Source organism: Symphalangus syndactylus, chromosome 12, assembly GCF_028878055.3.
Source record: "Symphalangus syndactylus isolate Jambi chromosome 12, NHGRI_mSymSyn1-v2.1_pri, whole genome shotgun sequence".
NCBI classification, from domain to species: domain Eukaryota; kingdom Metazoa; phylum Chordata; class Mammalia; order Primates; family Hylobatidae; genus Symphalangus; species Symphalangus syndactylus.
Genome location: NC_072441.2, coordinates 34,771,334 through 34,798,383, shown reverse-complemented (window position 1 = coordinate 34,798,383; position 27,050 = coordinate 34,771,334). Strand labels below are relative to the sequence as shown.

The 27,050-nt window shown below is 35.4% G+C and overlaps 1 long non-coding RNA gene across 1 annotated transcript in view; it reads left to right on the top strand.

The window, feature by feature from the left end:
• The first annotated feature begins 2,573 nt into the window (after window positions 1-2,573).
• Window positions 2,574-27,050, top strand: part of LOC134733684 (uncharacterized) — a 78,230-nt gene continuing 53,753 nt past the window's right edge. The window contains exon 1 of the long non-coding RNA XR_010117318.1: window positions 2,574-2,592. This is a non-coding gene — a long non-coding RNA (uncharacterized lncRNA). The remainder of the gene's footprint in view (window positions 2,593-27,050) is intronic.

Sequence of the window (27,050 nt, the reverse complement as noted above, 5' to 3'; positions counted from 1 at the left end):
TTCATCAAAGTTGTCTTAAGTTGTTGAAATACAGTTTTCATAACATTCTCTTACAATTCTTTAAAAATTTTTCAGTTGTGTAGTCTAGTTCTGTCTTCTTCTTCATTTCTTTATTTAAAAGAAAAAAATGATAGGGTCTTGCTATGTTGCCCCGGCTGGTCTTGAACTCCTGGGCTCAAATGATCCTCCTGCCTCTGCTTCCTGAGTTAGCTGGGACTGCAAGCCTGAACCACCATGCCTGACCTCCTCTTCCATTTAATATTTAAAAATTTGATAATTTGTGTCGTCTTTATTTTTGTCATGGTCTCTCTAGCAAAAGGATTCTCATATTTTTTGATCATTAAAAAAATTATTGGTATCACTGATTTATTCTACTGTTTTTCTGTTTTCTACTTTATTGATTTTCACACTAATCTTTATTATTTTCTTTCTCCTTCCGATTATTGTGAAAAATGCTGCTCTGAACACTCATGTTCAAGTTTTTGTGTAAAGGTATGTTTTTAATTTTCTTGAGCATATACCTACGAATGAAACTGATAAGTCATATGCTAATTCTGTTTACTTTTTTTAACAACTGACAGACTATTTTCACAGTGGCAGGTTATTGATTTTTAAATTTTTCCTAATGTAGATATTTAAAGCTGTTAAGCAGTGCTCGAGTTGTATCTCATAATTAATCTGTTGTGCTGTGGTTTGAATGTGTCCTTCGAAAACCATGTGTTGGAAACTTAATCCCCATTGGAATGTTAAGAGGTGAGACATTTAGGAGGTGACCAGGCCATGAAGGCTCTGCCATCGTTAATGGATTAATGCCATTATGGAGTGGGTTTGTTATCTCAGGAGTGTATTCCTTATAAAAGGATGAAGTTGGCTCCCTCTTGCTATCTCTGTCTCTCTCTCTCTTGCCCTCTTTTTGCCTTTCTGCCACGGGATGACACAGTTAAGAAAGCCATTGCCAGATGCCAACCTGTCAATCTTGGACTTTGCAGCCTCTTGAACTAGGAGCCAATCAATGTCTGTTCATTGTAAATTACCAAGTCTGTGGTAGTAGTATTACAGCAGCACAAAATTTAGACATGTTGTATTTTCACTGTCATTCAGTTTAAAAAACTTTCTAACCTGTTACTGTTTTTCATTGATCCATCAGTTTTTATGTGTGTTAATTAATTTCTAATTTTTTTTCTGCTGTTGATATGTAACATGATTATATTACAGTTGAAGTATATACTTCATATGATTTCCATCCTTTTACATTTGTGTTGCCTTGTTTTATAGCGTGGAGTATTAATTACCTTGGGGGATTTTTTTTGTGATTGAAAGGATGAGTATTTTGTTGCTGGATGAAGTGTTTACTAGTTATCAGTTAGGTCCAATTTGTTTATAGTGTTGGATGACTCTTCTATATCTTTGATAATTTTCTCTCTAGGTGTTCTGTCAGTTCTTGAGAGTGAGATATTGAAGTCTGTATCTATTATAAAATTGTCTAATTCTCTTCTGTCAGTTTTTGCTTCATGAATTTTGGGGCTCTATTTTTAGATGTGCTTATGTTCATAATTGTTACATTATTGATTAACACTTCCATTATAAAATGTCCCATTTTGTCTGTAGGAACAGTTTTGTCTTTAAAACGATTTGATATTAGTATAGCCACTCTCAATCTCTTGTGGTTATTGTTGGCATGCTGTGTAATTTTTATTTTCTTTGAACTTATTTTTGTCATTAAATATGAAGTGTCTCTTGTAGACTGCACACAATTACCTATCCTTTATCCAATTAGACAATTTCTTTATATTTAATCAATATGCATTTATTACAATTATTGGTATGATTATGCCTGCTATTTGTCTTCTATATGTCTCTTTTTTTGCTATTTTTCTGTTCTTCTTTTAGTGTCTTGTTATGTGTAAAATAGATATTTTTGCCTGAACTAATTTTGTAGTCTTTCTCTCAATGTATGGCCATGGATGTCTCTGCTCAGATATTTTTAGTGGACTATTTAAATTCCTTTTTTGGGTTATTCTCCTATAAAGTTGTTTTCTTACTGGTTTCTGTAGCAGTCATTATATATATCTTAGTACATTCTACTTTGATTAATACTTAATTCCAGTAAAATATAGAAACATTAGTCCAAAATAGCTACATATTCTCCTCTATCCTTCATGATAGCATTGTTGTATATATTTGTTTTTTAATTTATAGGCCTAAAATTTCATTTTAAATGTTGTTTTATGTAATTTTTAAAAAATGAGTTGATAATAAAATTAATAAAATAAATGTATGCTGCCTTTTATATTAACTAGACAGTTACCTTTACCATTGTCTTTTGTTTCTTTTTGTGATTTGTGTTACCATCTGATGTCATTCTCTTTCAGTTTGCAAAAATTCCTTCAGTAGAAAAGAAATTTCTTTAGGAGAAAAGAAATTCTCTCAGCATTTATCTTAAAATGCCTATTTGACCTTCATTTTAAAGAATAGTCTTCCTTAGTATCAAATTTTTAGTTGATTTATTTTTCTTCCTTTTAGGTCTTTGAATATGTCATCCCAGTGCCTTCTGCTCTTCATTTATTCCTAATGAGGTGGTTCTGCTGTGTGGTAAGTCATTTTCCTTACACTTCTTTCAAGATTTTTTGTTTGTTTTTGAACAAATACATTGATTTGATGCGTATAGATATGGATGTCTTATTTATCCAATCTGGAGATTGTTGAGCTTCCCAGATGCGTAAGTTGATAGTTTTCCTCACCATTTGAACATTTTTTGGACATTATTTCTACAAAGTCTTTCTAGCCCTTTCTGCCTTTCTTCACCCTCTTTTACTCCCATCATGCATATGTTGATGTGTTCGATGGTGTTGCACAAGATTTCTGAGGATTGCTTGTCTTTTATTTTTAAAAATTGTCCGTTTTTCAGATTAGAGTCTCCTATTGGTCTACAAGTTTGTTGATTCTTTTGCCAGCTCACGTCTGTTCTTGACCCCTGAGTTTTATTTTCATTTCAGTTATTGTACTTTTTGGCAGAAGACTTTCCAATTGGTTCTGATAATTTTTATTGACATTGTCTATTTGATGTGCCACTGTCATCATTGTTTCCTTTAGTTCTTTGAATATATTTATAATTGTGACTTCAGAGTCTTTATCTTCTAAATCCAACATCCAGGCCCCCTCAGAGACAATTACCATTAACTGCTTTCTCCCCACTGTGTATGTGACACACTGTTGTTTCTCTGATTGTCTCCCATTTTTGGCTGCATAGTAGATGACTTGGAAAATGTACCATAGTAAATCAGAATTCTGATTTCTCTTCTTCCCAGGGGTTATAGTTATGGTTGTTGTTGTTGTTATTATTTTGCTTGTTATTTGTTTAGTGACTTGCCTGAACTAATTTTGTAGAGTCTATCTCTCCCTCAGTGTGTGGCCATGGATGTCTCTGCTCAGGTTTTTATTTCTTTTTAGATTTTCTTTCTAAGCCTGACATCTAGAGATTAGTTAGTATAACTAAGTGATCAGATAGTAATTGGTCAAAATTATACTTACACACTTTGAGCCAATAAATCTTCCTCCATTTGCTGGTAGATCTGGGTATGTGTTAAGGAATGCATTCAAAGTTCAAGCAGTTTACAAGTGTGTTCTAGTTTTTACTTTTTTTGCTAGGCCGCCTCATGTCACCTCTCTGCACTAGGACTCAAATTCAGTCAGAGACACATAGGTAGCTAGCGCCCTCTCTGGTATCTCCTGAGTATGTACTCACTCTTATGCTTATGTAGACCAGCCTTCTAGACCAAAGAGATATGAGAAGCATATCCAGACCCAGTGTAGTTGCCTTATTTTCTGGATATTCCTATTAAATTTCTGGCTAGTGTGCTAGTCTGTTGCTTGACACAACCTGTATCACAACCTCAGACTAGTTGTGAGGTTGGTTTCTTTGAATCATTGCAACCAATATTACTATTGTTTCAACAACACTGCTGGGGATGAGCTTTTCTCCAAATCAAGTCAGCTTCCTCTGGCAGCAGAGGTGTCCTCACAGCTTGCGCCTCTCTGGTTGAAATATTTGGCTAATGGGGCTGAGGGTAGGAGTGGGATGGGAGCAACCTTAGGCTAAGACACCATTCACTGCCTTCATAGAAGTTTTAGTAATTTTACTTTAATTAAGTCTTCCAATTTGTTGTATGCGTTTAGCTGACTTTTGGAGCACGGACATTGCTGTTTTTAATGATAGTGTCCACTTTTATTATTTCCTTTTGTGGAGAGAGTTGGCTCAGCTTCTCATTCTACCAATCTAGGAGTTACATTATTTTTATGAGAAAAAGCGAAAGTTAACGTCTAATTATACTTCATTGAACAAAGCTGTGTCACATAACTCCTTGGTGCAAGGGAAACTGAAGTCAAAGAGAAATTAGCTTTCATATCCCCTATAATGAAGGCTGGCTAGTGAGAAAATGTGGACATAGGTTTGAGGTCAGACAAACAATAATGCTCTACCCCTCTAGCTCTTGTTACCGTAAGTATAAAATGCAAGTATTTGTTTTGACACTTAAATATTAGCAACACTATTCCAAAGTTAATTGGACATTAATTTCATTAGGTCTCAAGTTGAAGGATGTAGAGAAAAAGAAATCTGGTTATTTTGAAAGGCATACACACTGAGGTTAAACTACATGAGTTTTACACTAACTGAATCATGTATGAACATAGTAGCCTTGGGCAAGTTACAGAACTTATCTATCCTTTTGTTTTTACATATGTCAAATGTGGTTAATAATTATTCTTCAAGGGTTGTAGTAAGAATTAAATGTCTGTGAAGCACTTTGCTGGGAGTCTGGCTCACAACTAGGGTCTAACAAATATTAAGTTCCTGTGCTCGTAAGTCGCTTTCTAGAAAAACCAATTCAACTTAATATGGAAGTCTTCCTTTGTTGCCACAGAATATTTTTCAGTGATGATAAAACTGGAAGAAAGATGCTTTAATTTTTATGTCAACCATGGAATAAGGACCAGTAAATATGATATTTCATGTAGAGAAGTGTCTGGTTTTCAGTGAATGAAACTAAATCTAGGCAAGCTACCAACTGATACTTGGTACCTTTCCTTCTAGGATTCAGTCATGGAACCAGCAACCCCAGCTTGAAAATAACATTGTATGAAAGCTGGAGAGATCCTAGGGAATTATTTACTGCTTAGAATATGAGGTGGAAAGGAAGAATAGAAATGAACTGATTAATATTTTTAAAAGCATATTGGCAGTGTTTATTACCATAGTTGGCCCTTGAACAGCAAGTTTGAACTTCATGTGTTCGCTTATGTGTAAATTTTCTTCTGCCTCTATCACTCCTGAGACAGCAAGACCAGCCCCTCCTCTTCCTCCTCTTTCTCAGTATACTGAACTGTGAAGATGAGGGTAAAAAAAAAAAAGATCTTTATGATGATCCATTTCCACTTACCAAATAGTAAATATATTTTCTCTTCCTTATGATTTTCTTGATAACGTTTTCTTTTCTCCAGCTTACTTTATTGTAAGAATATTATATATAATACATATAACCTACAAAATATGTGTTGATTGTTTGTATTATCAGTAAAGTCAATGGTAGTCTATTAGTAAAGTTTCTGAGGAGTCAAAAATTATATGAAGACTGCACAGGGGCTGATTTTCCTAACCCCTTATGGTTCAAAGGCCAACTGTATATGTGTGTATACATATAAATGGTATATATTTCTCATTGTGATCAAATACAGAATAGATTTCTGATATTATAAAATGACAGTTCACTTATGGATAATTGGAAAGGAAATGAAAAATAAATGAGATCCCTTGAATATACTGAGAGTAACTAGCAGTAAGAAAAATAAAATCGGCATATAGATATATATGTTATAATACAATTTCATTTTCAATCAGTCAAAATTGATAAAATTAGTTATAATAAAAGTAAAAGTCTTTTAAAGGTAATACATTTTGTATTCATAATGAATTAATGACCATTGGTGATATCTACAAGTAATTATAGATTTTTATAATTTGAAAAAATTTTGGTCATATTTTAGAAATAAAAAATATGTAGTGGCACAATACTATCCAGAAATCTATTACAAGGGGCCAGAACTTTTGTGATGAATTGGGAATGGAAATAAGCTACTTCTATTAGTTTCATTTAAACATGAAGCAATGGGAACCATCTCTGTTATGATTATTGCAATTACCACAGTTCTTGCCAAATTTTCCACCCACTGCTTATTATCTCATTTCTCCAGAGAAGCAGTGCCTGAATATATCATTGTTGATGATACAGACAGTGTGAATACATTTGCTCTTTTATGGGGGGGAGGATGGGATGAGGGCAGGTGCATTGTGTGCACAGTGAATAGCTCTCCACTGGGATGACTGTGATAATATTTTTATAAACGGTCTCCTCTGAAATTTAGGTCACTGGTAGTGCTCTGTATTGCTTTTATTTCTCTGAATTTATTCCTGAAAATTGCTAACCACTTTTTCATTGCATCTTCCTACCTCATAATAACTAAACTACAACTGCTCTGTTTCCTGATTACCTGAAACTGAGATCAGAATTGGTACCTAATAAATCCTCAAACTCTGTACTAGCGTTTGTGTAGTCATATGGTGATTTCAGAAAGGCTTGTGAAAATATATGAAAGGTAAAAATGTACAGACCTTTCAGCAAAATTCATTACAAGAAAAAAAGTCCTTAGTAAGACACATATCAATTGTTTCGTGTTGCTGCGATTCCGTTGTGTAGGAAAGGCAAAGGTATAATTCTTACTTAGACAATTTGAGTGGGGGATTGAGAAAAGTCCTGTTCACTCTTAGGTGACCCTTTCAGACTTAAAGAGAGTACACAGAGGCTATAAAGAAAAATCAAACAGATGACAACTAAGGCTGAAGTTACACAATGGAATAAGAAGAATGAAAATGATGAGAAGGACTGAGAAAAAGAAATTCTAGATCTGAAAACAGTATTCCACAGCAAGAATAAGATGTGTTGTACTGTAAATGCCTTGCTGTGAAGCACCTTGCAGTGCTATGAACTTAAGTCTAATGTCAAGATCTTTGCATGTGGGAACTCTCAGGAATTGGAGAATTTATTTATTTATTTATTTTTTTTTGCAGATTTATGCTACACTATAGATTCTATCTAGGATTATTATATTTTATCATTTCAACCTGAGGAAAAGGATTGATTAAAGATTATCTGCTATTCCCTTGCATATATAGACTACACGTATAGTAGGACCACAATACACCAAACGCCAGCAGAGTATGGCAGTTAATTGTCAGACTCTGGAGCCAAAATATGTTTGTTTGAATTTCAGTTCTAGTACTTATTAGGTATGTGATCCATGAACATGTCATTTTGCCTTTATCTGCTTCAACATCTTGATTAATCAACTGTACAACTAATGGTCTGCAGTTGCATGGCAACTCTAAATCAGATTTTAAGATTGTGATCAAGAAATATTTCCCATAAAGATTAGGGTACTAATTCCCTTATTGGACAGACAGATTAATGAGTTTCTACTCTAAGATTTGGATTGATTTAACTGAATGTTATAAAGAAAGGTATGTTACCTCTGTTCGAAATTCCTGAGGTGAGCCTGTACATTTGGTGACTTACAGGCTGCAGTCAATGGTACTTCTCATCAAAATACCATCATTCTCTTAATCAGGCACCATTTGTTTCCTCCTGTTTTGTTTGTTAGAAATACAAATGTACAGTGAATTTTTTTACTTTTTGTAACTAATAAAGAATTACTTTTTCTAATCTCTCCTAATACAATAGGATGATATTTGATATATACCTGGGTTCACAATAATGTAATTACTATTTTTGGTGAATTGAATATATTTTGCTTTTACACAAATTCAGCCTAAATAATAAAGTTTCCACAATTTTTTTTTTTTTTACAACTTTTCGGTGAGATTTCTGCTTTTATATGCTTTTGTGTTGTAGCTGATCATCTTTTCATTTCAACCTGAAGAGCTCCCTTTAGCACTTCCTATAAGGCAGATCTGTTGTTGATGAAATTTCCCAGTTTTTGTTCATCTTGGAAAATTTTTTTCTTTCCTTTATTTTTAACGGACAGTGTTGCTGGACAAAGTATTCTAGGTTGCAAGTTTTTAAAAAAAATCTTTGAATACTTTAAATATATTATCTCAGCTTCCTCTGGCCTATTGAGGCTCTTGTGGAGAAATCCCCACTGATAGTCTTCTGGAGGCGCTCTCGGGTGTGACAAGTTGCTTTTTTATTGTTGCTTTCAAAATTCTCTTTCTTTACCGTTGACAGTTTTATTATAATGTGTCTTGATACATATTTTTTTGGAGCCAACCTATTGAAGACCTTTGGGTTTCACAAATCTGAAGGCCCATTTTCCTTTCTGGATTTGGGAAAATTTCAGCCGTTATCTCCTTATGCTTTCTTCTCATTTTCTTTTATTCCTCTTGTCTTTTCATAATAATATACTGGTTTACATGATAGTCCCTTTATTCTTTTTCATTCTTTTTTCTTTAAAGTGTGATAATGTTGAGTTATCTGTCTTCAGATTCACTGATTTTTTTTCTTAATCTTCATCAAATCTGGGGTTGAGGCTCTATAATGAATTTTTCCGTTCAGTCATTGCATTCTTCAGTCCCAGGACTTCTTTTATGTTGTTTCTTATAATTTCTACTTATTGAAGTTATTTTGTTCGTGTACTATTTTTCTGATTTCATTTGAATGCCATTTAGATGTCTTGTAGCTCATAGAGCTCATTTAAGACATTTAAAGAACATTCTTTATCAAGCAGTTTATGGCTATCCATTTCCTGAGAATTGGTTACTGGAGCTTTGTTACCTTGGGGGTTGTCACATTTGCCTGACACTTCATGATCCTGTGGCTATGTGTTTGTGTCTGTGCATTTAAAGGAGCAGTCATCTCTTCCAGTTTTTACAGACTGTTTTTGGCAGATAAAGACCTATCCCTGCCAAGCCCAGACAAGACTTCCTGCAGAACCATGACTGAGCAGACCTAGGGACACATCATGGGGTTTCTTCTGTACCCACAGTCAGGCCTGCAGTTGGTAGACCTGTTAATAGGAAGCACAAATGGGCATGGCTCCTGCCTAGTCCTCAGGCAGACAGAATTGCACTGGGAACTTCAGTCTAGTGGCACTGGAGCCAGATCATAAGTCTGGGTCCGTTCAGGTCTGCAGTCAGGTCCCTGTGGTCGGCACACCAGTTATCAAGGGTGTAGGTAGGTGTCGCTACTGCCTAGTGCTTGGATAGATGTGACTGCCTCCAGGACTGCTTACAAGTGGGGATGGAGAAAAGTCCACAGTGGATGGGACTGCTTCCAAGTCTCTAGCCATATCCTCAGTGGCAGGCTTGCTACTGGAGCATGGGTCTGCCTTCTCAAAGCCACTTTCCTTGGTCCAGGGCTGTAACAGTGTGTCACAGTTGCCTACTTGGGTCCTGAAGTTCCCACAAAAAACAAATTTTTTTCTTGGATGGTTGCCAAATTATTGCTTCGAACGGTGGGGAGATGAAGGCTGTAGACATTCTATTCTATCATTTGGCTGGTGTTACTTGCCCAGAACTTTTTAAATAGCATTGGTAATATAAACAAAACAGATTACTTCTGAGCCTTTATGAGCTAGGACAAGACACCTGACATATTGGTAGTAATTAAAAATCATTATATAAATGGAAGAGAGAAAAATTGATCCTGTATGTTCTTTTATCTTTAAAAGGATTAATTCATAAATAGGTAATTTCTAGAGGGAATTTTATTTCTATGATTCACCACAGTATCATACCTGAATTCTGGTAATTAGGTCAGAACATAAAACATAAATGCCCATGGATGGGCCTTGTAGGAAGCATATAAATATGATTATATTATTAAGCCTATTCTTCTAGATTATTAGCCTCTTCTACTAAAATACATCATTTTGAATTAGGAGAAATACAATGTTAACATTAATTTTTGAGCTGTACACGTTTAAAAAATTACAAATTTCAGCATTATCGTGTTCATTAGACAAATTATTTTACACTAATAATTTTATGCATGGGTAGGCATGTTTCAGATAATTGAACATAGTGGAATGTAAGCAGAAAACTAGGTGTAAGTAACTGTTCCGCATGTCAGCCTAACTCTTTGTATAGGCACTTGAAAGTAGATGTTTCCAGTTCATCCATTTGGTATTTAAAAACATACATAGCATTGCCAGAAGTAATGTTGAATAGATATTTCCAAGAGTAATGAAATTAAACAGGATACAGTGTGTGAAGTTTCAAACCTAATATTCAAATTAGCAAATAGATTATTTTTTATTTATTTATTTATTTTTTTGAGATGGAGTCTCGCTCTGTCACCCAGGCTGGAGTGCATTGGTGCTATCTCGACTCACTGCAAGCTCCACCTCCCGGGTTCATGCCATTCTCCTGCCTCAGCCTCCTGAGTAGCTGGGACTACAGGTGTGCACCACCACGCCCCGCTAATTTTGTTTTTGTATTTTTAGTAGAGTCGCAGTTTCAAGGTGTTAGCCAGGATGGTCTCAATCTCCTGACCTTGTGATCCGCCCACCTCAGTCTCCCAAAGTGCTGGGATTACAGGTGTGAGCCACCACACCCAGCCTAGATTATATGCTTTGCAAAAACATTTTGTAGCTGAATATGATAATGTTATGATTTATGCTGGTTTAGAAATCTTTTTCACCATTCATTCAGCAAACTTTCATGGAGTGCTTACTATGTTCCAGGAACTCTGGTTCCCATTGGAGATGAAAAAAAGGTGCAAGATATCACTCTTAGTGTTAAAGAATTTACATTTATTAAGCAAAACAGACACAAAAATATACTGTATAATTAATCCTATATTTCATAAATCCTTTTAGGCAATTGGTTTCATAGAAATTTTCTGTATCCCGTAGCTCTACTTCATCTGACTCTCCCTGCCTATCAGTACTTCACATTACAGAAAACAACTTTTTTTTTTTTTTTTTTTTTTTTTTTCCAGGAAAAGTGTATCTGATTTTTCCATTTATGTACAAGGGCAGAACTTTGAAAAAGGCCAGCAGGCACTTTCAACTCTACCTTGGTCTAATCACTCTCTTGCTTCTCTCCTGGCAATGATCCAACCTCTGGTAGATCAGGCTGAAATTTTTTGGTTTCCTTTTTTCCAGAAGAACAGAGCCCTCACAGCAACCTACTTGGCATACTGTCTACCCAATATGCACACATAGCAGAAATACATTGTAATTTTGTCAAGGAAGAGAGAAACTTACATATTATGTACAACAGCAACACATAGCAGTGATACATTTGTAATTTTGAGGAAGAGGGAAATTTACACATTATATACAGCAGTCATAGTATTTCCTTGTATGTAACTTTTTATCTCTTGGTTAGAGAAGTTTTCCTACTAGGTTCTTTAAAGGCCTGTCTTATCTTTCAGTTTGTCTTTCTATCATACTTCCATCTACCATATTAAAATCTCTAATTTTTAGATACCTACAAACACATAAATTTACAGAGCAGAGAATCTAAAACCTTATGAGCATGAGAATGATATGAAGAGCTTGTTAAAGCACAAAGTCCTGGGTCCTACCCCAGATACTGATTTAGTTCATTGGGGTGGGAACAGGGGCGTTAATTGGATTTTTAGCCTCCTAGATGGTACTTTACTTTTTCATGGACTACACCTTCAGTAGAATGGTAACAGTGATTAAAATATTATAACAAAAATATTCAGTGGAACCATAAAATACATGATCAACTTAACCTAGTATTTTTAGAAAAGCAGTCAAAGAAGAGAAACTACTTGAATTGAGTCATGAGTAATGATTAGCTATTTTTTCAGGCACATTATATAGAAATGTGGACATACCAAAAAGGACGTTTTAGCATGTTAAGCAGGGTAAGTGTGGGCATAAAATAGCACATTAAAAAAAAAAAAACAAAAAAGTTTGCATGACTGGAGTGTCTAAAGTATGGGGAGAAAGGTGAGGTTGGAGGATTAAGGCCAGAGCAGAAAGCAGGGGGCCAAATTATGGATAACCTTCTGACATACTTTAAATATTTCTTTAGGTAATGTTGTAGGAATTGAAATAATATGACAAGCATTACTTTTAGAAAGATTATTTGGCATTAATATATAAAATAAAGCAAGACAGTACAGACTCGATGCAGAAGAAACAGAAGAAAATGATTGAAGCCATCCCAACGAGTGATGATAGGACTTGCACTAGAGTAAGGAGTGGCAGCGAAGCTAGAGTAATAAACCAAACAGCAGAACCTCAACATGATTTTTAAGATGCAAGCAATGTCGTCTGCCTGGTTTTAAACACTATTGGCACAATAAATTGAGATGACAAGATAATTATTCCAGGGGAAATGACAGGTTTAACGGCAAGAGGGGAAGGAAAGAGTTGATGGATTCTGTTTTTGAGATGTGGAATATGTAAAATAGGCAATTGCCTATATAGGCCTAGAGCCTAGTAAAGGCATCTGAGTTAAATGTACAAATTTTGGGGTCATTTAATCATTGTATAGTTGTCTTTAGGATAATAGGATTAAATGAGATAATCCAGGAGAACATGGAGAATCAGACAGGTTCTTAGGAGAGAAGATCTAAGACACGCTAATAGTTAAGGAATAGCCTCAGAAAGATGTCACTGTGGATACAGAGAAGGTTTAATTAGAAGGATAGAAGGAGAACTGAGGAAATATTATCACTAAGCCAAAGAAAGAGAAGCTCAGAGATGTCAAATAGCTCACAGTCACCAATGACTCACAGATAACAAATATTTTGGGTACTGAAAGGAATGTACTGGATTTGGCAATTAGGAGATTATTGGTGACTCTGGTGAGAGTTCTTTCAGGGAAGTGATGAACATGGAAACCTTATTTGAGTAGGGAAAAATACTTAAAAGGTGAGGAATATGACATAGGGTACAAACTTTTCTCAGAGCTTAATTAGGAAGCAAAAAAGACTGTCTTCTCTCGATTAAATAAAAACTTAAATCAGCACGACAACCTATAAGTTGGTACCAGTAGATAACCAAGACTGGGGACCAATCAGAGGTCAACAAAAGGACACCATGAGCCTGATGTAGAAGACTCACAGGAAGAACTAAATCCTAAAGCAGGAAGGAATGGCTGTCAGGGAGGTGGAGAGGAACCCCCAGCAAGCAATGGCTACTTCTTCTTTTTTTTTTTTTTTTTTGAGACAGGGTCTTGCTCTGTTGCCCAGGCTGGAGTGCAGTGGCGTGATCTTGGCTCACTGCAAGCTCCGCCTCCCGGGTTCACGCCATTCTCCTGCCTCAGCCTCTCCGAGTAGCTGGGACTACAGGCGCCTGCCACCACGCCCGGCTAATTTTTTGTATTTTTAGAGACGGGGTTTCACTGTGGTCTCGATCTCTTGACCTCGTGATCTGCACTCCTCGGCCTCCCAAAGTGATGGGATTACAAGCGTGAGCCACCGTGCCCGGCCTACTTCTTAACTAATTTCAAACACATTCAGCTGAAAATAAGTGATCAAAGATTCTGAGAACCCTGTCTCAGAAGTTTGATTCTGCTACCAAAACTTGACAATTAGTAGCTGAAAACCACATTCATTGTCTAAAAACCATCCACAGGTACTTTGACATTTATTATACATAAGAGAATACACAACCCTAATCTGAACTGAAATGAAGGGAAAACACAAAGTTATTTGCAGTAATTGAATCATGTTTCTCCAAACATCAGACTACTGAGTGATATTGCGAAATCCAATAAATAATCTCGAGTAATAGTTCATTGCATTTAAACAAAATCTGTCCCTGATTTTATGTAAATGTATGAGTTTCACTGTCAAGAAACCAAAATCCTAACTGCTGAAAATGGCTTTACGTCAGTAGGCATCCCAAATTTGGAAGACTTAAACTAATTTTTACAGTTGCTGTTTAAGAATTATCCTTTATGAAATATAATGGATAAGAAAATTTTGAGTGTGCCTGACATATTGAATGCAAGTCTGAGAAATGCATAGTGGTAAACCCTTCGAGAGAGAGAGATTGAAGACCTAGTGAGAAAAGTAGAGAAAGTATTTCTTATTGAAGAAAAAAATTACAAATAAACTTGTCTAACTAGCTGTAATCATTTCATATCCTGGTTCAAAAATTTGTTACTTCCATTGTCTACTGTAGGGTTTCATAAACTAGGTTCCTTAAATTACTAGTAGTCTTTCAAGCATTAAGAAATGATCCTTAAAAAGGGAAATACTGTGTACTATAACCCCCATGTATTAGTTTCTTAGGGCTGTCATAACAAATGGCCACAGTCTGGGTGGCTTAAACAACAGATTTATTTTCTCACAGTTCTGGAGGCCAGATGTTTAAGATCAAGGTGTTGCCAGGGTTGGTTCCTTCAGAGGGCGATGAGAAAAGGATCTGTTCCGTAAGTCTCTCCTTGGTTTTTAGATAGCCATCTTCTCTCTAGGTCTTCTCACCAACTTCCCTCTTGGATGTGTCTGTGTCTAAATTTCCTTTTCTTGCAAGGACACAAGTCATATTGGATCAGGGGTTACCCTAAGGACTTCACTGTAACTTAATTACTTCTCTTAAGACCCTATGTCCAAATATGATTACATTTTGAGGTGTGAGGGGCTAAGACTTCAGCATGAATGTTGGTGGGAACAAAACTCATCCCATAATACCTTGTCTTAAGCGTCTCTTGCTTCATAACAATGTCACCACAAACAGCAGCCTAAAACAACACATATTTATAATATCACGGTTTCTGTGAATCAGGAATCTATGCATAGCTCAGCTGGATCTTCTGCAAGACTTCAATCAAGGCATCACTCGAGCTTGTAATCTCATTTCAAAGCTCTACTGGAGAAGATCTGCTTCCAAGTTGACATAGTGGTTGGCAGAATTCAGTTCCCTGTGGCCTGTTGGACTGAGGGCCTCAGTTTCTGCTGACTGTCGGTCAGAGGCAACTTTCAGTACATTGCTATGCTGGAACATGGCCAATTTACTTTATAAAACCTAGCAAAAGAAAATTTCCCTCACTAGACTGTTGTTAGAATTTTATATAGAGTAACCATGGAAGTTACATCCTATCACCTTTGCCGTGTTTTAAGGATTAGAGGTAAGTCACCTGTCCTGCCTACACTCAAGAGAAAGGGATTACACAAGGATATGAATACCAGGAGTTGGGGATCATGGAGGTTGCCTTAGATTCTTTATGGAGCTACAGTGGTTTAAATATACTAAGAGCTCTGAGAACACCATATGGGAATATCCTCTTAGGCTATTAGGATATAGTATATTCCTTATCTCACTGTATAGGACATTCCACAATTTACTTCCAACCTACTTTTCTAGGATGAATGTCATTATATTGTTATTATATATCCCTTATATACCATATAACTCAGTGCATTGGATAGCTCACTCTTTTCTAGGTATACCCTACATTTCCACATCAAACTTCACTAATTTACCTTTCTAAATTCTTCATATTCTTCAATGATTAATTTAAATTTCACTAGCTCCATGAACATTTTCTTGAACATTTCCAGGGGGATTTATATATTCATTCATTCAGTCCCTCATTCAACAAGTAATTATTTGAGAATATGGTAAAATGCTAGGCATGAAATTTATAGCAATGAAGAAATCAGACATGGTCCCTGTTGTCTTGGAGTTTACATTCTAAAGAAGGAGGCAAGCATAAAAATGTAAAGAATCAAACAATTATGTAACTACAGATAAAGATATGTACCATGCAGGAAAATAACAGGGTGCTCTTTAAGAGAAAAAGAATATTAGCCTAATTTAGTCTGGGATGATTAGAATAAATTCAAAAGAAATGACTGAGCCCTCAGAGGTGAAGGAAAAGTGATACAAGGGTTCCAGGCAGAGAATAGCCTGTGCAAAGTCCCTGAGTTTATGTAGACTTTGGCATTCAAAAAAAATGAAGTAAGGCTGATTTAGCTGAAAGGTAACGAGTGTGCAGTAAATGTGAAGAGGTCAACAGGGCTCAGATGATCACAGGCCTTGAAGTCCACTTCACGGTTTTGTTTTCATACTAAGTACAATGGGCAACCAGCAAAGGACGTTAAGCAAGTTAAAATACCGCTCATGCTGTTATTCGTGAATGGACTGAATATAAAGAAGCAGATAGATCAGATAACATTAAGCTTCTAGTGTATATCCAGAAATTAGTTGATGGTAGTAGTATGATCTTGACCAGGAATTAGTGGGCACAAACCCTATAGTGACCTGTCTCATATGGCCCATAGAATGTTTTTCACATTTTTGAAAGTTGTAAAAAAATAAGCAAAGAAATGTGACAAACTGTATATACCCACAAAGCCCAAAATATTTATAGGCTTTTATAAAACAAGGTTGCTGACCCTTCATTTAGACAAATAGTAATAGTGGATGTGTAAACAAGTGGATGAAATTGAGATATATCTGGAAGGACAGAATTTGGTTAATGGATTAGATGTGGGTATGAAGAAAAGGACATTTAAAGAAAAATGTTTAAGTTACTGACTTGAACAACTGAATCAATGGAAATGCCATTACCTGAAATGTAAGAGACTGCAGGTGGAATGATTTGTGGAGAGGGAAATCAAAAGTTCCGTTTTGAATACTGTGGCACAATCTGTCCTATCTCTGTCAGCTCAATACCTTTTCACAACCATTGCTATGTTTGGGACAGTTTTCTTTTTAATAAATTCTGCCTTCCCAAGAAAGAAGCCCCAAATACCCTTCTCAGCCTTTTTTGCAACTTGATGTTATATCTGTGCATAACATAAACCTGTGCAAGGATTTACTCTGCTAATGTGGTGACAGTGGGCTCCACCTACCAGGAATAGGGGGTAGTGATTGCAAGATCATCTTCCTGGGTTAAGCCATCCGTGCTGGGGGTCAGTTGTGGAAAACTTAAGCTTGTGGCACCCTTGCAAACAGTAGTTTCTAGAATTTGGTAGCAGCAGCAGCTGCAGTGATTATCCTAAGAAGCCAATTCTGATTTGTGGTTTTGATTATTTTTTCTACAAATTTAGCTTTGAACCTGGCTTTCTAACCCTCACAACAATTCTGTGAGCTTCTCAGTATCTTTTTTACAATCTCTTTTTTGATCTTTCAGCCAGTCCATTTCTGTTGCTTGCAACTAAGAACCATGACTGATAAAGACATTTAATTTGATACACTTGTGGGACATTCAAGTAAAGACATTAAATAGAGAGCTATATAAGTCTGAAGCTCAAAGGAGAAGTCTTGGCTGGAAAGGGAAATTTGGGAATTGTTGGTTTATAGATGTTATTTAAAACTACAGGAATAGATAAGATTGTTTAGGAATATAGTGTCAAGTGAGGACTTCGGATTGAAAATAGAACAATTCAATATATAGTAGTAGGATTGAGAAGGAAGCTTAATTTTTAATCTTTTTGAGGTCCCATAGCATTTTATGCCTACGATACTTAATATATTCTGCCTCATATTACGGCAGTTTAACTGCATAAAAATAATTTACCTGATTATATATATAATATATATCTACATATATACAATATATATATATGCATATATACAATATATACATATATACACATATATAATATATATAGATGTATGTAATGCTGTTTGTTTACCTGTGTGAAAATAATTTACCAGGCTTTTTTTTTTAAAAAAAAAATAAATGGCTATTTGGTCGTCTTCTTCATGTCTCCTTCAGTAGCAGGCATGACTTTTCATGTGAAATATGGACTTGGCATATTTTTTTACTTGAAATTAATTTTTCAATCTTATTTGATTTTCCCTCCTTGGATCTGTTTTAAACATACGTCTAGGAGTAAACTATTTTTGCAACAATTGCTTTCTATGTTCTGTGGGTTGTCTTTTGGTCTGTTGACAAAACACTTTATAAAAATAATTGATTTTTTTGTTCCCTTAGGCATTTCCTAGACCAGAGGATGAGCAATTGTTAAATTAATTTTTTCAGAATTATCTTTGGAAGGATCAATTGCGAAATCTTTGACTTTTTACATTTTACATATTCTATCATAAACATATAATGACCTCTCACTTCTAGAAAGATACCAGAGATTGGACAATTTTCCAAAGTATGAAATATCTTCAAATACTCATGGTTAGATAGTTCGATCACCCTTGCCTCTGTTCTATCTCTATTTTAAATGGACACATTGACTACTGTTAATATTATTCACATTTATTTAAAATTTTCATTGAAAAGGTTATGCCACCTTTTTTTTGCTGAGAGGTTAGTATATCATATATATAATATTGAGGAAATTATTTTATTTAGTTTACATTGAACTTGCAATACTTTATGCATATGTCGAAAAGTTGTCTCAAGTATTAACTCATTTAAAATCAATTATGTAACTAAAATGAACCAGGCACTTTTCTATTTTGAGAATACAAAGGGAAATAAAAGAAAGCTCACAAAGAATTCACAGTCAGTTGTAAATGACACTGGAAGACACTTGATTTTTGTGGCTTATTATTACCTATAATAGTTTTATTTATGAAATGGATCTTATAAACCTCAATTGTTTACCTTTTGTTTGATATGAATTTATATGTGGAGAAAAACTATTTTTTGAAACTTTACGAAATATCTCATGAAGCCTTATGACATTGTTCAACTAGACTAGTAAATATCAGCAGAGTTTCTGAAGGACACAGTAAAATGGGCAATTAATTCACTATGTACACCCCAAATTATTGTCATTCCTTGGGCCTGAATGGTTCTCTATAGATTTCGCCTTTTATGACTTATCCCTAAACAAAATAGGGACGCCATCAGGGCCTCTCCAAGTCATTGGGAAATCATTTTATCCCCCCATTCTTGCATATTGTCAAAGGACTTCCATATTCATTGCTTCATGTGATACTAGCAAAACTCATAAAAGACTGAATAGGTATTATGATCCCAATTAATAGTTCCAAGGTCACATGGATAATGACTTACTTTACTAGGAATAGAAATGCAGTCTTCAGGTTTTCATTCCTGATCTTTTCCCGTCTACACTCCATAAGCTAAATAAAGGAAAAAGAAGTACCAAGAGATTACTAGCTACTAAGGATGATCTTAGTTGTGATATGCAAATCAGAGATTGTGAGTTGAAAAATTTCTTTGAAATATTAGAATTTCTGGACATAAAATTTCCGTCTTTCAATAATACACATTGATTATAATTACGTGTCTAGGGGAGATAAAAGAGGATAGCATGCAGAAATGTGGAGAAGCACTGGAGACTGATAGAAAGATAGATAAAACATCTTTGTAAAAGGGTACTCTGCTATTTCAGGGAAATGAAAATGCAAAAAATATTCTTGTATATCTAATTATAGAATTATGTAAGGTAAAACATCTGTATAACTAGTGACTTGTCTGTTTAAAATCTTTGGATAGTTCTTGTTATGGTTTTGAGACAGTGTTTTTTCTTCACCAAAACTCAAGTTGAAATTTGATCCCCAATGTGACATTATTGGGAGCTAGGGCCTAGTGGGAGGTGTTTAGGTCATGGGGACAGATCTCTCATGAACGGCTTGATGCTGTTTTCACAATAGTGAGTTCTAGCTCTGGTGAGACTGGATCAATTCTTGAGGGAATAGATTAGTTTTCACAAGGGTGAGTTGTCATAAAGCCAGGATGTCACTGGGTTTTCCTTTCTTCACATATCCACTTTCCCATTGACTTTCTTTGCCGTGTTGGAAAACAGCACAGAAACCCTCACCAGGAGCCAGGAGTATGCCCTCGAACTTCTCAGTCTTCAGAACCGTGAGGTAAATAAACCTCTTTTCTTTATAAATTACTCAGTTTCAGGCATTCTGTTACAACCAACAAAAAAGGACTAAAGCCAGTTCCTATTGCCTTTTCACATTTCTCTAACACATTTAAAGATATTACAAAGTGTCTTTTGATCAATACTGTGGCTGACTACAGGGAGGATATATATAGTGGGAAAGAGACTGATGTGCTCTTCAAGTGTGACACATGTATCCTCAGAATCGCGGGGCTGCTAGCTTAGTGTGGAACCCCCTCAACAGAGCTGTCCTGACTTATATCACCTAGCCCATTTTGTCATTTCAGTCTCATGTACTGCCATTCCTTTTCAAGGTACTTGTTTTAGCCACACCTGGCTGTTTGCTCTTTCCGGAATTTACAGCTCAAATGAACGTCAGTCACTTCTATTGCTTCAAGACTCAAACTTTACCACCTGTGTGTGGTCATTCTTCTCTCTTTCAGAATGCTGAAAAATTTGTATCTCCTTCTTCTATATCCTTAAAATCTTGCACAATGCCTCAAAACACAGTAGATAGATCTTTAAATAGTCAATGAATAAATGCAATGTATTTGACTAAAGTCAGACTTCTAGTTGATATCTGCTAGAAAGAATACATTTAGGAAATTCCCTGATTGTGTCTCTGCTTATACCTTTCATAGGTGAGTAAGAAATTCTGGCTTGATTATAGACCACGAAAATTGTTTGAAAAATTTTGCATTTCGTATCAGATAGCCAATTTATCAAATAGCCTTATGATAGGGGACAAAGGAAACTGCTTGTTAAATCTTCTTTCTAGGGGAATAAATATTTCTTAACCTCTATATACTATTTAGAAGATAACGATTCATTGCTTAGAAATTTTCCTTCCTACTTTTTCAAACCCCGACATTCTATCCCAAAGAATAGGCTATACCACATTATTACTGTCTGTTCAATAGCTGTTCGAGTGAACCACTTACCATGTCTAAGGGAAAATCTTGTCTTCTAGGTTGAAAACACAATTAACTTCTGGCTCTTTGGGGAGAACAGAAAAATAAATAAATAAACCTGTTTCCTATGTAATTATGCTACCAAAAGAGTCAAACTACTCTCTACCCTTTACACATAGGTCAACTGGAATAATTATTAGTAATAATGCTTGATATTATGTATTTTATGCCTTTCTCTCAGGAGATCAAAATGCTTTACACACATTATCTCATTAATTCCTACTCCAATGTTGTGAAATAGAAGTAGGCTTTTTATGTTTGTATTAGAGTGTTATTCCCTCTCTCAGATGTAGCAACTGGAGCCCAAGGAGGTTAAGCAACTCACCCAAGGTCATACTCTGTGTCAACTGCTGATTTAGATCTTTTTATTCTTAACTCCTGTGTTTTCTCCTCTAAACCACACTGGCTTCAGAAACAGTCCCTTCAGGCTTCGTTGCATAGTATACTGACCCATATCAGGGTTGAATTTTATTAAGTAGCACAAGGTCAAGCCCTTTACAAAAGATGCCCTGAGTCAACAGGGAGTGCATTGCATCTCTGTTTTGTACAAGGCCTTCTCCATATGAATGAACTGTCAGAATAATTTTATAGTACATTGTTTTTTCAAGTTTAGAAATGGCATTCTTCTATTTACTGGTGAATGGTGAACATGTAAATTATTTTAAGCTATAACAATGAAAAAAACAAGATCCTACTGTCAGAATTAATATTTTTTCTTAACTGCATTACTGTACTACCTTAACACTGTGACTTTGATGCTAAGAATGTAAATGAAAGGGAACAAAATCTAAGCTGTTTGAATCCTCTAAATCAATAGCAAACATTGTTTGAATATTACATTGAACAGCTGTAATACTAGTGTAATTTTTCAGCCCTGGGGCTGCAGCCACTAAGCCTAAAAAATGACGGTTCTAAGTCAAAACAGTATTTTGAAAGGCATTTCACTGTCAGTTTGTTTCAAAAAGTATTTCTTACTCTGATGAAATTTGATATACATTGATGAAAGAATTAAACTCTCATTTGTAATCGAGAAGCCAAGGACAGGCATACTGTAGGGATATTTTTCTTTTTCTTCTGGACCAAAAAATTGATATTTAGCTGGGGGCAAGTTTAGAAAGAAAAGCAAAAACATGATTCTAGAACACTTTAGGGATAACAAGGCAACATTGTCTGGCTATGGCTTTAGCCAAAGGTTAGGCAAAATATAGTAGGGACTATCCTCAATATGGAGTCAGTTTCTCAGCACTGTAACTCTACTGGAAAGCTTCCTGAAATCTGTCATTCTGCTCCAAGCAATCTTTGACTCTTTTGGGTAATTAATTCTTTTCACTGAAATATGTTGTTCAAGCCCTTCTATATATTGTTGTCTACATCTAGAATTCCTGGAGAGTAACAGAATAAGGCACTGTCCCAATGGTGAGAGCCACTCTTCAAAGATAAATATCTTCTCTGTTTTATGTTTTGTTTAAATTGGAAAAGAGCAGTCCAACAAAGCCTGCATAGTGTCAGTGTTTAAGATTGAGTTGTTATGCTCTTGATAAAAAAAAGGAGAAAGGAAAAACCATGCACAGTAGAAACCATGAACCTGATTATATGACTGCCTCGTATTTTACCAACTGACTTAAAATATATTAGAAGCATGTATTTTTATAATTTGGAATCTCAGTACAAACTGTAAGTAGATTGTAATTAACTCCTAAAATATGAAGTCTTTGATGGAAATATCATCTGACTCTTAAATCTTACATCGTAAGTATGTTAAGTTTAACACATGGTATGCTTTAAAAATATCTAGGGATTTTAGAAAAAGAATAGAGAAATACAAAATTATTATGATAAAAATTTCATCAGAAGACTATTCCCTTATTGATATTTTGCTGATAATTCTTTGAGATTTTTCTGATTCCTCTTGTATTTCTATAATTAAATTTCATAAGTGTCTTCACATTGTAATCAGTCATTAGTTTTTTCTTTGCTTTTTTTATTCCATCTTTCTGTTATCCAATGAAGCTAACTTCATATAGTTTTATTTTGATAAATGGAAACGACTTCCAGATTAAGTATAGCCAGTTCTTAATCAGCAGTTTGTTGTAAATTTTAGTAAGGTTAATGGTAACATGAGTTTTGTGGCCATGGGGGAACCTGCAAAACAACTCTGGGCCTCAGTTTTCTCATTGTGCAGTAGGGATAACAACTGTGCTTATCTCAGTAAGCTGCTTTGAAGATTAATGACTGAATGTGAGGCAAGTGCTCTGTCCTTTTATTTGCAGAATTATTTGCATTATTTTTCATGATTTCTCTTTTGTAATGAACTTCTATCTATTTTATATTTTTTTAAAAATAAATAAATGTTAGTAGTGGAAAGAGCACTGGACAGAGAGCCAGAAGAACTATGTTCCTTTTACTAGTCATGAATATTTAATTAAGGTTGCTTGAGAATTTTCACTTCCTCACTTCAGGTTCTTAATTTTCTTATTTTTTAAAAAATGAAGGAGCTAAACCAGAGTAATATTTTCAAGGCATTTGGAAATCAACGTGTAAATTAAAAATCAAATAAAGGACCAACGTGATCAGTGGTCAAATCTTTATTTTATCGAGGAAGCACATTATAAAAACCACAATACACGATTACTAGGATTTTGCAAGAAGATAAACTTGTATACCACAAAAAAGGAAGAAAGACATCATCTCAAAATAAAGAGAAGTATTTTTCTTAAATAAATTTAACGTTATGAAAAACTGATGACAGTATAATAAAATAGATATATATTACTATCAGTTTCAGCTGAGGACTCAAGACAATTGATGCCACATTCTAAGTTGAGTTATGAGACCACCGTGAAGGATTTGCAAAAGAAATTATGGAACCCAATTTTATGAATCCAAATATTCTCCACCATTTTAAAAGTATAAAAATATTAAAAGTGGGGACAGTAAAAGAATTTCTGGAAAAAGCTATGCTTTTACGTCCCATTTGATTTCCTCAGATAGGAGGTTTTGAGGGTGTAGGTGTCTGTCCCTCACTCCCAAAAACATTGGTGAAAGAATGTTCTACAGAACCACTTTGAGTTTGAAATATGTACCCTGGAGCTTGGGAGCCATAATGTACTGCCGATTGTGAATGCCTGGGACATCAAAAGAAAAGCAGAACAACAGACAAGTGCTCTCTCTGGGAGACATATGACCTCCATGAGGCAAATAAAGTGTAGACTTCGCATGGATCACATACGGGCTCTATGAGAATACACCAACACAGATGTGAAAGAGCCAACACAGGCCATCTTAAGTCCTATTCAGGGGACTGCCTGTGATTCCAACATCATGGAGTGAGGTAAGGGGCTGATGAAAGTGCCAAAGTCAGGAGCAGGAAGGGATACATTTGCCCTCATCAAGGGAACAGCAAGTAAGAATTTGTTAGGGATGAAAATGTCTAAGGAAATATGTGACTATTCCACATTAAAGAGGTCAATCTAAACATCCGACTGATCTCTGGAACATGACTCCAGTTATGGATCATGGTAGATATAAGTACAAAGAACTTCTTTATTGTTTTCTTCTGCTCCCCCTCCCGATAAATCTAAGTTAGAAAATCTCAGTGAGCAAAAAGAAGGAAGAAGGGGTAAAAAAGCAAGGAATGGAAGAAGAAAATGACAATTACATTCTACACCTTCAATGCCGGTGCTTAGTGTGAGTCAGGTTCACGATGGTAAGGAGAAAGAGGACCTCTCTTCAAATAAAATGTGAAGTTTTTATTCTTACATCTGTAGATTATTATGGTCAAAAAATTGTTTTTACTAAGCATAAGCAGTGGGCAGGAGAACAGGGCCCATAGAATCATGTTAAAAGGAGTGAAGGGATGAAAATAAAATGGCTTTAACAACACATCTCACAAGCCGTGCATTTCAACGTAACTCTTGGACTCACTGCAATGCCCTTATTGAATTAATGTGTTTCTTCTTCCTAATTTTTAAAATATTTTGCTGCAGACTCTCACATTGGAACATTAGGTAACTAGGGAACCAGTTGACTAGATAAGATCTGTGTTTTCTTTACCAGATACAAATAGATGAGAAAATGTGGAATACTCATTTGTTAATTTTAATTCATCTTTGAAGAGTTAGCTATCACTATTTAGCCTTTTATTATATAGTGAAATTGTAACAACAATAATAAAAACCTTATGTCGAGAACCATAAGTAAGTTATTTGGCATTTATATCAACATATAAGAAAATGCATATAATCTAACTATAGTATTAGAAGGCACTTTATAAAGTCACTTTGGTCCCTAATTTACAAGGCAAGTTCTCCTGAAACTGCAGGTGTCATCACAGACATAATTTCAATTTTGCATAGCAGGAGAGAAGATAGTTTGGGGTGACAAAGTTGTACTTACACCAATATAACAAGACCAATAAGTCTGTATGCCTGCTGTACAGTAACAGACCAATACATGGAGACAGCATGGTTTGCAGCAGAGAAAGAGTTTAATGATTGCAGGATGGCTGAATGAGGACATGGGAGGAACCCTCAAATTCATCTTCAAATGGAGTTCTTGGATGCAATTTTTAAGGATATTATGGAGGGCAAGGGGCTGGAATGTTGGGGTTATTGCTTGGTTATGATAAGGGGGATAAAATCATCAGGATATAGAAACTAAATTCCTTGGTAAGTCAGTTCCTTTTGGGGTCCTTCAGACCAGCTGGTGTCAGTGGTTTCACCTGTATGCAAGAGCTGAAAGAATATCTCATGAAAAAACAGTTTCACAATGTATAAGATGTTATCTAGAGAGAAGTTGAAGGGAACTATAATTTTGTAATGGGATCTACATGATATTGAGGCAAATAGGCAGTAAACAAACAATTATGAGGAAGCAAGTCAGAGAGCAGGCTGACCTGAATGTGCTGCAGTCTTGATTTATTTTTGTTTCTCTCCTTTCCTTCTTCCCTGATGAATTACAAAGTTTATAAAGACAGTTTCATTGATGGGTTCTAGAGTTAGATTAGCCTGCAAATTGACAAAGAAAACCAACATTAGTTGAACAGCTATCATTACCATGTCCCAGGAAGTATGCTAAGTATTTTACATATAAAATTTCAGGCAATCCTTATTAAAAAAACTCTGGGAATGGTAATTATTGGCCTGATCAATAAAACAAATGGGGAAATTGATGACATATACTTAAGTTAACATTTCAAGGTCATAGAGTTACTAAATGGCAGGATTAAAATTTTAAATCAAGTTTAACCTATTCCACAGTCCACTCTCTTTCCATTATACCCTGTGGAAGGGTCCTCATATTTCTTTCTTTATAAAAGTTTAAGCTGGATATGTTGGAAAACATCTATTATAAAACTATTTCATTTAACTGAATCACCGGTTTCACATTTTTATCTAGTCATCCCACCTCTAGTCTCAGACCTTCTAGATGCCCCGAGTCCTTTATGCTGATTAGTAGGCATTTAAGCAATAGTTATTGTACACCTATGTTTAATCTATTAGATTATTTAGTTCTTAAGGCAATGACTACTTCCATCAATTTTTGTTCGTATAGTTTAGCATATTGACGGGAATCTAGTAAATACTCCATAAATATTTGTTTTTATAAATAAATGATAGTGAACAGTGCCATCATTTATTCCTTTATTTAACACATATGTATTAAATGCCTAGCAAGTTCCCAACACTGGTAATTCTATCAGTGTGAGCAAGCTAGAGAACTTCCCTGCCAAATAAATTTTGTAGTCTAGTGGGGAAGACCTAGAGTTAAGCAAAAACAGTAAAGAATGGTAATTGATCCCAGTAAGAAAATTGTGAATACTGATAAGCACATAGCTGGATTCTCTAGTGTGCCTGGGTGCTTGTGAGTGAGGAGAGCAGCGTGTGGTCAAGGTTGTTTTCTTTTGATGCTTCACATTAGAGGTTTAAATGTGGTACAGAATGAGGTAATATTATTCTGCTATTTCTTCAAGGGAGGGGCAAAAAAGGTATAAAATTAAAATGGAACCAGTATTGCCCAAGGTCCATCTAGAACCAGAAAGAAAAGCAGATGGTTGTAGAAAGAGTTATAGTATAGGTGGTTGAGCCATCAAGGAAACTCACAAGAAAAAATTTTACCCAGTGGTCGGAGAACATACTGTGCTCCAGACAGCTAACTTGCCTTTTCCTATACCATGCCTTTGTCAGGAAGCATTCCCTACGTTCAAGTCTTAAGCATTGTTTCTTGTGTAAAATCAGTCTTTAGCGTCTCCCAAAAG